At 38.4% G+C, this 11079-nt stretch overlaps 1 pseudogene; it reads right to left on the bottom strand.

The window, feature by feature from the left end:
• Positions 1-260: 260 nt before the first annotated feature.
• On the bottom strand, positions 261-8626 carry LOC121539822 (annotated as a pseudogene).
• Between the last annotated feature and the right edge of the window lie 2453 nt (positions 8627-11079).

The raw sequence follows: 11079 nt of genomic DNA, 5'->3' as shown, positions 1-11079 counted from the left end.
GGAAAGTTTCCATTCAACTTTCAGATTAGTGTCTATGTATATGCCTCTTTAATACTGCTTTTCTCAAAAGCTTCCAACAACAAGGAACTCTAAAACAATTCCCCATCAAGCTTGATATTAGAAACAAACATTTAAACTTTCCCATGAAACTCAAACAGCTTCCAAGGCCTTGTTAAACATTCAGACTGAAGTCACTGAACTTATACTTTAGTGTGGACTTGTGCCAAACTTGGACACATTACTAATAGGGAGAGAGAGTCTCACCACAGAGGAGGTGTATCCCTCCTGGCAGAGTTGTTGATGTGTTTGAAACAGTCTGGACCCAGCAGAATCTCTCCATACCGGTGAGACACAACCACCAGCACGTTCCTTCCGCACATCCAGGATCTGAGGTGGGACAACAGAGTGGTGTTGGCACAGTGGGAATGGCAGTGGCACATGATATACAGTGCATTCTGAAAGTATTCAGACCCCTTGACTTTTTCCACATTTTGTTAAGTTAGAGCCTTATTCTAAAATTGATTAAATTGTTTTTTCCCTTCATCAATCTACATACAATACCACATAATGACAAAGCTAAAACAGGTTTTTAGAAGAAAAACGTTTTTTTTGCAAACATTTCTAAAAAACTGTTTTCACTTTGTCATTATGGGGTATTGTGTGTAGATTGATGAGGAAAATATTTTATTTAATCCATTTTAGAATATGGCTGTAACATAACAAAATGTGAAAAAAGTGAAGGGGTCTGAATACTTTACGAATGCACTGTATATGTGTGGATGTTGATGATTGTGTGTGCTTGTGCTCTGTTAGGGCAATATAGGTTTGACATAGACCCAACGAGGACTGGAAAAAAATCACATAATCAAATGACAGATATTAATCACATATAATGGTTGTTTGGGGAATGATTAGAAAACTGATGTTAAGCAATAAACAGAAGAATACAGACATGTTTTCCTCTCCCATGATAAAGATATCAGCATACAGAGAGAATCGTTGTGCAAAACCACTTGTGGTCGGAGTAGGATTGTTCCCATGGCGAAATATAGATAGACTTAATAACTGACATCATCTTCCCTTGACAGATGATTTATGTCAACTCTCTAAGTGGTCCAACAACAGTGTGCTTGGCGATTTAGATAAGCAACATTGTGGTCACTGGTCCATGTACCCAAGCACCTCCTCATCTGTCATACCAAAGACGATGTGATGATTAGCAAGATGATTGACAGGTCACATGTGACAGGGGATGACTAGTGAACACCCCCTGGATGTCTGGTTTCAGCTCTGCAGCTGACACAAGATGCATCGCAAAGAATAAGCCTTTATCCAGGAGAATATCTGCCTCAGCCCCTCCGCTGTCAATCAAGAACCCTCCACGCAGCATGGGAGACAGTGCCAATGCCATCTGCCTATTTACTGTATTAAAAAACGTGTCCCTTTATTCTCCGCTCCTCACTTCACATCCGTACCCCCGAGTTGAAGAAACACTAAATTCTAAATGAGGAAATGGAGAAGGGGGCTGAGAGGAAAAGAGATTAGAAAAGAACAGATTAAGAATGAGCCCTCGAAGTAAATTGCCTGTCACTGTTGAGAGGCGTGAGTAGAACATTAATCAGAATATTACCCAAAAGCACCTGGGTATGAGGGGGAGCATTAGACGGAAGGCACTTCTCTTCACTCGTTGGGTCAAATTCAGGATGATGACATATGACCAGATCTTGACCATCCCTCATTGACACACACATCATATCCCTTGTAGGAGGGAAGCACATTTGATATTCAATATTGCATACACACCTCACTAAGTAGACCTCCATTGAACAGACTCAGTGCGACCTATATTCCAAAATCAGATTGTCCAGAGCATAGATAAAGCAAAGTCCTGTGGGATTCAGCACAGTACAACTTCCTCTCAAGATGTCTCCTCCCACTCAGACATGGTCCATTGCTTTTGTTTTTGGCAAAGGGCTACAATCAAAGGCAGATTCATCTGAGAAATGTGTAAACAAGGCTCTGGACTCCAGCAGAGAAATCCAAAGAGGCATTTCACAGTGGTGCACTCCCACTGTCAAATTCTGACATTTGGCATTCATGCCTGCTGATGATGTGCGTGAATACGAATGCATGGAACAGAGGGAATGAAAACGATTAGGAAATTATTTAATTGTTGGAGCCTCAGTCTGTACCCACTGGTATTGACTGGGGCAGGACTGAATGCTTGCTTGAATGCAACATTAAGTTTGGATTACAGCATCTTATTTTGTTTCCACTGACACCAATTACAGCACAGATTGGTCTTCAAACAGTGACAGGTTAAAGTTAGTAGACGTGTATAGGTGAGTGTGTATATGTTTGTGTGTGTGTGTATGCCATGGTGCCAACACACAAGCCACTGTGTGAGTTCTCTCTGTCTATTCTGAAGGCCCTTTTGCTTGAAGCATGTTTATAATAGCATATTTCTGGTTTGTATAGGACGAATGTCTCTCAAGGGTTTTCCTGGACTTTGGATTCTTCAAACCATTTCACACTCTTTTGCTGGATTTGATTTTACCTGTTTGCCTATCAATGTTTGTTTGGTCATAGTTTGTGGAGAGAATGTACGCTTTTGACTGTCATTGGCCAATGCCCAGTTGAATATGGAGAATAGAAGGATGTAGGCTAGGGATAATGATGATTTTGAGGATGACAATGGTAATATGTTGTTGATGATGATGAAGCTGATGTTGATTATGTTTTTTTGTTTTTGTCAGCACTTGTTGATATGTTGTTGACCAGATGATCTAAGAATACACAGAGCACATTACTTATTAGGCAGATTTGGCTTGCTATATATTTGTGCTGCTGCTAATGTTGATCACTAGTAGGCCTACTGTATATATTAGTATTAACAGCTGCCTTGACTTGATGTACTAGCTCAGTGTATTCACTAGAACTGTGTGTCATTGTGATCCATGTGGATTTTATGTTCATTTATGTTTTTATGCTCCTTTGCTGCAAAACTAAACTTCTTTGTTCCTCGCCTCAAGTCATTGTTTTGGAGTGAAAGTTTACATAAAGTCACCTTGCAGGTTTTAATTTGTTTCTGGTGGAAGGGTTGCTAAGGAACAGACAGGAGCCCCCTTCTATATCCCAGTCAGTTTAAAGGGCATCTCATCATCACTGCACCCTGGGAATAAGCATGCTTGGAGATAACAAGGACACATTAAGAATGCAGTATCCAAGTGAAATATTAAATAGGAGATAATGTATATTACCTTGGACTTGACATAATATTCAAGTATAAATATATATATATATATATATATATATAAATATAAATAATTGAGGGTCAGTGAACCTCAAGACCACAGAGGGTTAGGTTGAAAACTTAAAATGGGTCCCTGAGCGTGCGGGATAGCATGAGGCAACCGTGTGAATACTGAATAGAGCACCAAAGGGAATGAAGCAAAGTGGACACAGAGTAAAGCACATGTAGTAAGTGAAGCGATTGTCCTCCCGCTGCCGTCTCTCCATCATCCTCACGGTCTTGCAGGAAACTCTGCTTGTCCTCACAGTATATCCTACAATAGAGACAATAAAGGGAGACTGGTTGTAGGTGGTTGACTTTTAGTTTGAGAATGTCAGTACTGTAAACTGCATGTCTCCTCGAAGGAAAGATTTTTTAATGCTCTAAATGTCACCATATCCTGCCAGGTTAATGGCTACCTATAGAGCATATCAAGCATCTCATAAAGGCTCTTGATCTAATTAATTAAACCTAGCAGAGCCCCGTTCTGCCTACTTACAGCAAGCACACGCGCACACAAACGCACGCACGCACGCACACAAACATCTGCTAGCATGCACGCAAGCACACAAGGACACACACACACCTGTCATACCCCTAATTTTCTTCTATGAAAGGCTGTTATTTTCAGCCCTGTTTGTACTTTACCTCTAAGAGCTGTAATGAACTCTGTTGATAGAAATTACATGCCTGTCTTTCTTTTTATATTAGCCTTAATCTCAGTTACCCTGAAGTAAAATGATTGCGAAAGTTTGTCACTTCCTCTTTTACACGCAGAATCTGTCCACGAGAGATTATATTATCATCAAATAACAATATAATATAATAATATGCCATTTAGCAGACGCTTTTATCCAAAGCGACTTACAGTCATGCGTGCATACATTTTTGTGTATGGGTGGTCCCGGGGATCGAACCCACTACCTTGGCGTTACAAGCGCCGTGCTCTACCAGCTGAGCTACAGAGGAACAAGTGATCAACCGTGTGATTAGATTGATTTACAGCAACTGTGAATATTACAACCTGTTATGTACTGCATATGATCTACCTGTATGTATAAATGTTGTGAGTGGCGCAAGCAATCTTCTTGTTTTCATACAGCTAGTCAATAACCATTTTAACCTGAAACACAAGAATAGATGGCATTAAAAAAAATGACCTGTTGAAATCGGTTAGATTGCCTCCTTTCCTTCAATCATACTCTCAACATTAGACGAATGATGGGCACATCTATCCCGTGGAGGCGGCTTGTTTTTAACAGAGTACGAGTTCCGCAGTAAACTCAAAAGTTCCCCACTCATCTTAGAACTCTTGTGTGGATGAGGGTAATCATTTTCAACACACCTGCTTGATTACTCTTCAAACGGATGGCGTATCTAACAGAATGACAAATATGCTGTAGGTGTCTTTCTGAAAGACTCTGACAGGTGCTGTTGACTCATACTCACAACAATATATTAAGTAACTTTATTTCAAAAGTTTATAAAAACAGTTTTTGTACAAGAATAGCCTACTTGTATATTGGGTGAGTAATTGTAATACTGAAAATGTACAGTATGTAAAAGAGAACCGTACAGTGGTTTAATAGTTAACTTATGATATAATGTGTACTGTAATCACATTTACACAGTTCATGTACTCTGCAGGAAATGACATAATTATATCTGTCTAAATTGCTTATGATGGCAGGTGAGATATGTTTAAAGCAGCTCTTTCTGTTTTTAACCTGAGAGCATTGAGCAGCAAAGCACAGCCTGAGGATGTTTAGTTTTCCATATTGGAGGCACATTAGCATTGAAACTACATCCTCCCCACATGAACTTCAACTGACAGCTACTTCTGTCTCCCAACAAGGTTGCATTGTCTTACATGATCTTTTGAATATTCTAAGGCTTGTAATCTACTTGGCTAACTGTGAGATGTGACAGAATATGAATATTTTATAGTCAGCGAGAGGAGGGAGACAGGATGAGGGCCTACACAGTACCACAGTGACTAGTTGTGGCTGGAAGGTGCTGCGTCTATCTATGATCGTCCCCCCGTGTTTTTAATAGGAGGTAGTTCCTCATATACAAAGATTTACAAACACAAACAAGAGGCACAAGTAATAACCAATTGTCACTGGATTAACATGTGGGCAGCAAGCACAACTCAGTTTATACACAACATTTAAACTGTTACTTCATTCAGATATGAGTATTCCACTTGTTTTTGTCATTCTCTCTATTCAACAATACAGTAGTTAGTGCCATACCACTTGAGTGATTCTCGAAGAGGTGTACATTCTCTGTGTTCAGCTTTAGAACCCAGTTATCTGGTATTTCTTCATCATCATCCACTTCTGTTGTCATATTTCTCACCTTTGGTTGGTCCACTGTGAGAAAAGTAGAAAGACAGGCTGTGAAATGAATTCAAGCTGTGTATTTGTATGTCTTTGTGTCTCTGTGTTAAGACTTTGCCAGTTGTATGAGTTTGAGTGTCCTTGAATGCCCTTTCTGACTCTTCCGTTGAAAAGAACGTCAATTTGGCTGCAATGATCTCCAAAATTGTACGCATTAGCTCATCACACCGTTGACATAGCAACAGACGTTAACAGCTTATCGAATCCTATTGTGACGCATGGGGGTACACAAATTGGCAGGCGGACAGTATCTGGCATGACAGTCCCAATTTACATGGACACCTACTGCGCAGGTCCCATCATCAGCTTATTACCATTGCATGACCTTAAAATTAACAAATGTTAAAACAAGACAGATAAAGCCAAATAAGAAGGGTGGAATAGAACAAGGGTTACTTTGAATGTTAATATACTGAAACGTTTTGTAAAAATTGTGTACTATACTGAAAGGTACATTCATGCATAACCAAATTATGTTGTTGAACGTTATGGTGCTATAATGATTATGGAGTCTACATCGACGTCTACAGTACGTAGATAGGCCTTTTCATCAAATAATCCCAAATCACTTTTAATCTACATAATGATGCTTTCCACAAGTACAATTATTGCATGTAGAATAGTACGAGTTCATTAAAAAAGGGAAAACATTGCACTGAGAAGAAATCCAAAATGAAGGATCAGAGGGCATTAGCACCAACCATTGCCCAAAACTATTTCTCATTATGGAAGAGGACACAAGCTGCAATTTGAATACACATTTCCATTTTCGACTTGCGTTTATACTTTAATGAATGTGCTCCAAACTGACAAATTTCCTTTAAAGCAAGGATGCTCTATGACCTATACCCAGCGTCTCATTTTCACAACATTCACATTCTCTGCTTTTAACCCATTTCAGTTGATCATTACAATTGTATAGAGAGAAAACACATAATTGCAATGATAGGACTGCATCCATATTGATGGATTCAATAGTCATTCATTTAAATAGTACTCCATGAAAGAAATATGCTAAATTAGCTTACAAAAGCGTACAGGCTTTACAAACAGTGAATAGAGTTTTAATAAAGAAGATCCTGTCTTTATGTTCAAACAGGTGAATAAATGGCATTAAGACTCACCATACATAGAAAACCATTTTCAATGACACTAAAATTACCAAATATACTTCTCTTTCCTCAGAGTCTCTTTGTATCTTTGACAAAGGTTTCGCCACAGGCTCACAGCACAGATACTGATCTTCATTCAGTTAAATGACAGAAACAGGAAAGAGGGCTTTTCATACCACCCACCAAGTCTTGTGTTCATCTTATCACGATGATGCATTGGACCTCAAAGAACTGAATGAAAGATCCCAATAAATCTGACTGTCATTTCCATGAAAGGAAGGAGATTGAAATCAGACCTACTCAATAGATTTTCTGTCTGAGCTCATGGACATGCATTGACATCTACCTGTACAAGGAAGGCAATGGGTGCACAATTTTGTAATCAGATTTCTGTAGCTGGGAAGGATTTATTGATAAGCAAATACTGCCCTCTAGTGAGAAAATAAAATATCACATCAATCAGACACTGATTTTCACCTGTGTCTGTGCTTTGGGATTTCTCCAGGAGGAACTCCCGGATCTTCTCCACCCAGAGGTAGAGGATGCTCTCCCCAGTATTCTCCCTGTTAGGAGACACCACTGGTTAGATAGATGTCAGTGGAGGCATATCTCCTCAGAGACATTGGTGAGACAGGGAATCGACTGTAGTCAGCAATACCCTGAGCTAACATGGCTTCACCATCAGGTAATCAATCTTTAGGTTAGCCTTATGACGGCATCCCCTCCATCTTACATTTATGTCATTTAGCAGAAGTTGTTATCCAGAGCGACTTACAGTTAGTACATTAATCTTAAGACAGCTAGGTGAGAGAACCATATACCACAATCATAGTAAGTACATTTTTTCTCAATAAAGTAGCTATGAGCAAAGTCAGAGCTAGTAAGGGGGGTCAAGTGCGAGTGTATATAGAAGTATATACAGAAGATAGCCCTATTTGGTAAAATACCAAGTCCATATTATGGCAAGAACAGCTCTCAAATAAGCAAAGACATGAAGGTCAGTCAATACTGAAAATGTCAAGAACGTTTCTTCAAGTGCAGTCGGAAAAACCATCCTGTACTTAAGTACATTTAAAACCAGATACAAGCAATATCCTTCATCTTGAAAATATTTATACTAATACATACTAATGATTTACTTAAATCACTCAGTCATCTTATAAATTATAACCAAAAACCAAATTACTTAACTCAACCAAATTTAGAATGACAATTCTTAGTGATTCACTTGATCCTTATCAATCAAAATTAAAACCCTCAACTTTATCACCCATTACCACTATCAGAATATACACTTATATTAACATACAGCATAATTATATTATGACTTTCCTCATCCTGATAATAATTACAGATCATTATATCAATGCATTTTTAGTACTATTAATTTAGCAGTGTATATGCCTACTACCCAAATTAGCAAATTTAGATAAATCAAATGTTTTATTAACACAGCTAAGCAACCCCTTTTCTCTCCCGGCACTTAAATCTTCTGGCGTCTCTTCATTGTGTTCTTCAGACATCTACACAGTTCAAAATGAATTGCCCATGACAATGTCACAACTTCAATGTCTCATCCGAGTCACCAGCAACTCTACAACCTCATTGTCTTGTCCATTTGCCAACCATTATGCCCACAACATTAGAAATGTTGTATCTGAACATATATTTCTCCATTCTCACTCAATGGTGGACTCCTTTTCCACTCCCTCGATATAAAACATGAGATAATCCTTTGATAGCTCCGATTGGCTGTTGTACACCAGTTGCATGTAGAAGTGGTGCTTTACAGAAACATCTTCAACGCCTCTGATATTCATCTTCAGCCGGTTCATAGGTTTTTTATTTTTATTTAGGTTCACACCACTCTAGGCCAAATTATCCCTACTATGCATCAAGACACCATCTGTATTTACCTCACTAGAAGACAAAACATAACAGTTTAATTGATTTCATTTCTAATCCAATAAATCCATATAAGCATTGACTATATGACAAATTATTATGTTTTAACAATCATTCTTAATACCTATTTCTAATATACTCCCCAATTTCTATTAACATCGCTCTGTGTAGTGTGTCCTTCTTGCATCTTACCACTAGGGAAGTTGAGATTCACTGCTGCAAAAACACACAGACAAAAACACAAAAACAATGCTCCACAGTGGCAGTGCCATCTTCCTCCTCTGAGTTAGATTACTAGGAATCTGTCTCTGCTACTTTCCCTTCCATCGAGGTAGCCAGCAGCACCTAGTACTAACCTCTCCACCTAGATTCTGTCCAGCTCTTATTTCTTTAATCCTCTACTGCCACAAAGCATCCAAATCAGAAAATACCCAGGTTCTCCTGTTAGTTCTGGCAAAGAAGCCTTCACCTTTTGGAAGAAAGTCTTCAGAACATTGTTAGTTGATACAGTATGCTACTTTACCCCGTCTACTTATCAGTCAGTATAAGCCTTGAGATTAGGAAGTGCACATCTTGCAGCTTGTAATAGTCCACTCTTTCCATAGACATGCCGCCTCTACATTCTGCCTTATACCACAAATACATTTTCACCTAAAACATGTAATCTAACCCATAACACATTAATTACTACTGCTCATTTTCTTAATATAATTTGCTTATTTACCAAAATTCCTCTTGCCATCCCTTTTGAACACATGACCCACATCGTGATTCATGCTTTCACAAACAAAACAACCAAAATAAAAATGACATTAAAATGACAACTTTTGATAATACCTTAACTTAATTGTATCCCCTAAAGTAATTCAAGTAATATGAACATTGACTAGCGACAGTTATCCCTCATTCAAGGATAGCTCTCTCACTCCTTTCTTTTCATGGTCCGAATCTTATATATATTTGGGATTATTGCCAAATTATAAAGTTCTTCATAATTATCAGTATTATAAATTACCCTCAACTCGATAAAATAAACTACCTTAAATTCCTCATCCCATGCCTCTAGGATTTCCAGTGTGGGTGATCAATTCACACTAGAAAGTCAGGACAGAGTTCAGAGGTCATTGAAATCCTTCAACGAAGTGTTCCATTCTGTAGTAGACTAATCATTACCAACAGTGAAAACATTTCATAAATGTAACGTATCCCAAGTGTACAGAAAAGTCCTCATGACATTTCTTCTCAAAAGAAATCACGTGTTTTACCCAAAACTCACTCAAAAAAACTTCATACAATTCACTGTCACACCCTGGCTCTGGGACTCTATATGTTGAGCCAGGGTGTGTTCATTCTATGTGTTGTATTTCTATGTTGGGAGTTCTAGTCTGTTTATTTCTATGTTGGCCTGAGTGACTCCCAATCAGAGGCAACGAGTGTCAGCTGTGGCTGGTTGTCTCTGATTGGGAGCCATATTTAAACTGTCTGTTTTTCCCTTTGTGTTTGTGGGTTTTTGTTCCTGTTGGTTTGTTCCGTTTTGGTTGTGCTAAACCTAGGACTTCACGTGTCGTGTTCGTTTGTTGTTTTGTTATTGTTATCACTGAAGATAATAAATATGTTCGCTCAACACGCTGCGCCTTGGTCCTCCTCTCTTAACGACGATCGTGACATTCACTGTGTGCCCCTTTAAGACTTATCACTTTCGACCTGTTAAAAAACCCCTAAAATCAAAATAACAACCCTTTATAAACCTTGTAATAGGTGGGTTGTGAGTGGTTATATGAAAAACCCTATTGGAAAACAACCAAGAAAAATAGCCAGGCCTTAGTTAATTTGGTAGCTCCCTTTTATGACCTAATACTGCCAAATTTTACTAAACTGCTCCCCCTAGCCCTGGGCAACATTCCAATGACAGATAAGGAAAATCCCCTTTCTCCTGGAAGAGAAAGTATACATTTAGTTAACATTCACGTACAATCAGTAATCCAAAGACAGTAATTACACACAAAACACGATGCCTATATACACCTTCCTATCTCATCAATAATCGTTTGTATCAATCTAATTCCTCATAACTACTCCATAAAAAGATTATATAAAATCTCTCAAAAGATGAAAACCACTCAAATTTCTTTGAGTTTACAATTAGTATTTTTAATTGATTACTCTTCAGACTTCATCCTCTGTAATTATCACAATGATTATTGAACCCCTAAATCTGCTCCATGTGATCCCATATCAAATTATCCTAGTATCGTTACTTGATCAACAACATAGGAAATATCTGTTTCCCCTTATATTGTTCCTATCACCCCTCTAAATGTCATATTTCATTCATTTGCCAATATAATCACTTACTCCGCGTAAGTAA

The sequence above is a fragment of the Coregonus clupeaformis genome, chromosome 26 (assembly GCF_020615455.1).
Source record: "Coregonus clupeaformis isolate EN_2021a chromosome 26, ASM2061545v1, whole genome shotgun sequence".
NCBI lineage: Eukaryota > Metazoa > Chordata > Actinopteri > Salmoniformes > Salmonidae > Coregonus > Coregonus clupeaformis.
Note: the sequence above shows the minus strand (reverse complement) of the source record. Positions and strands in the feature narration are given on the sequence as shown.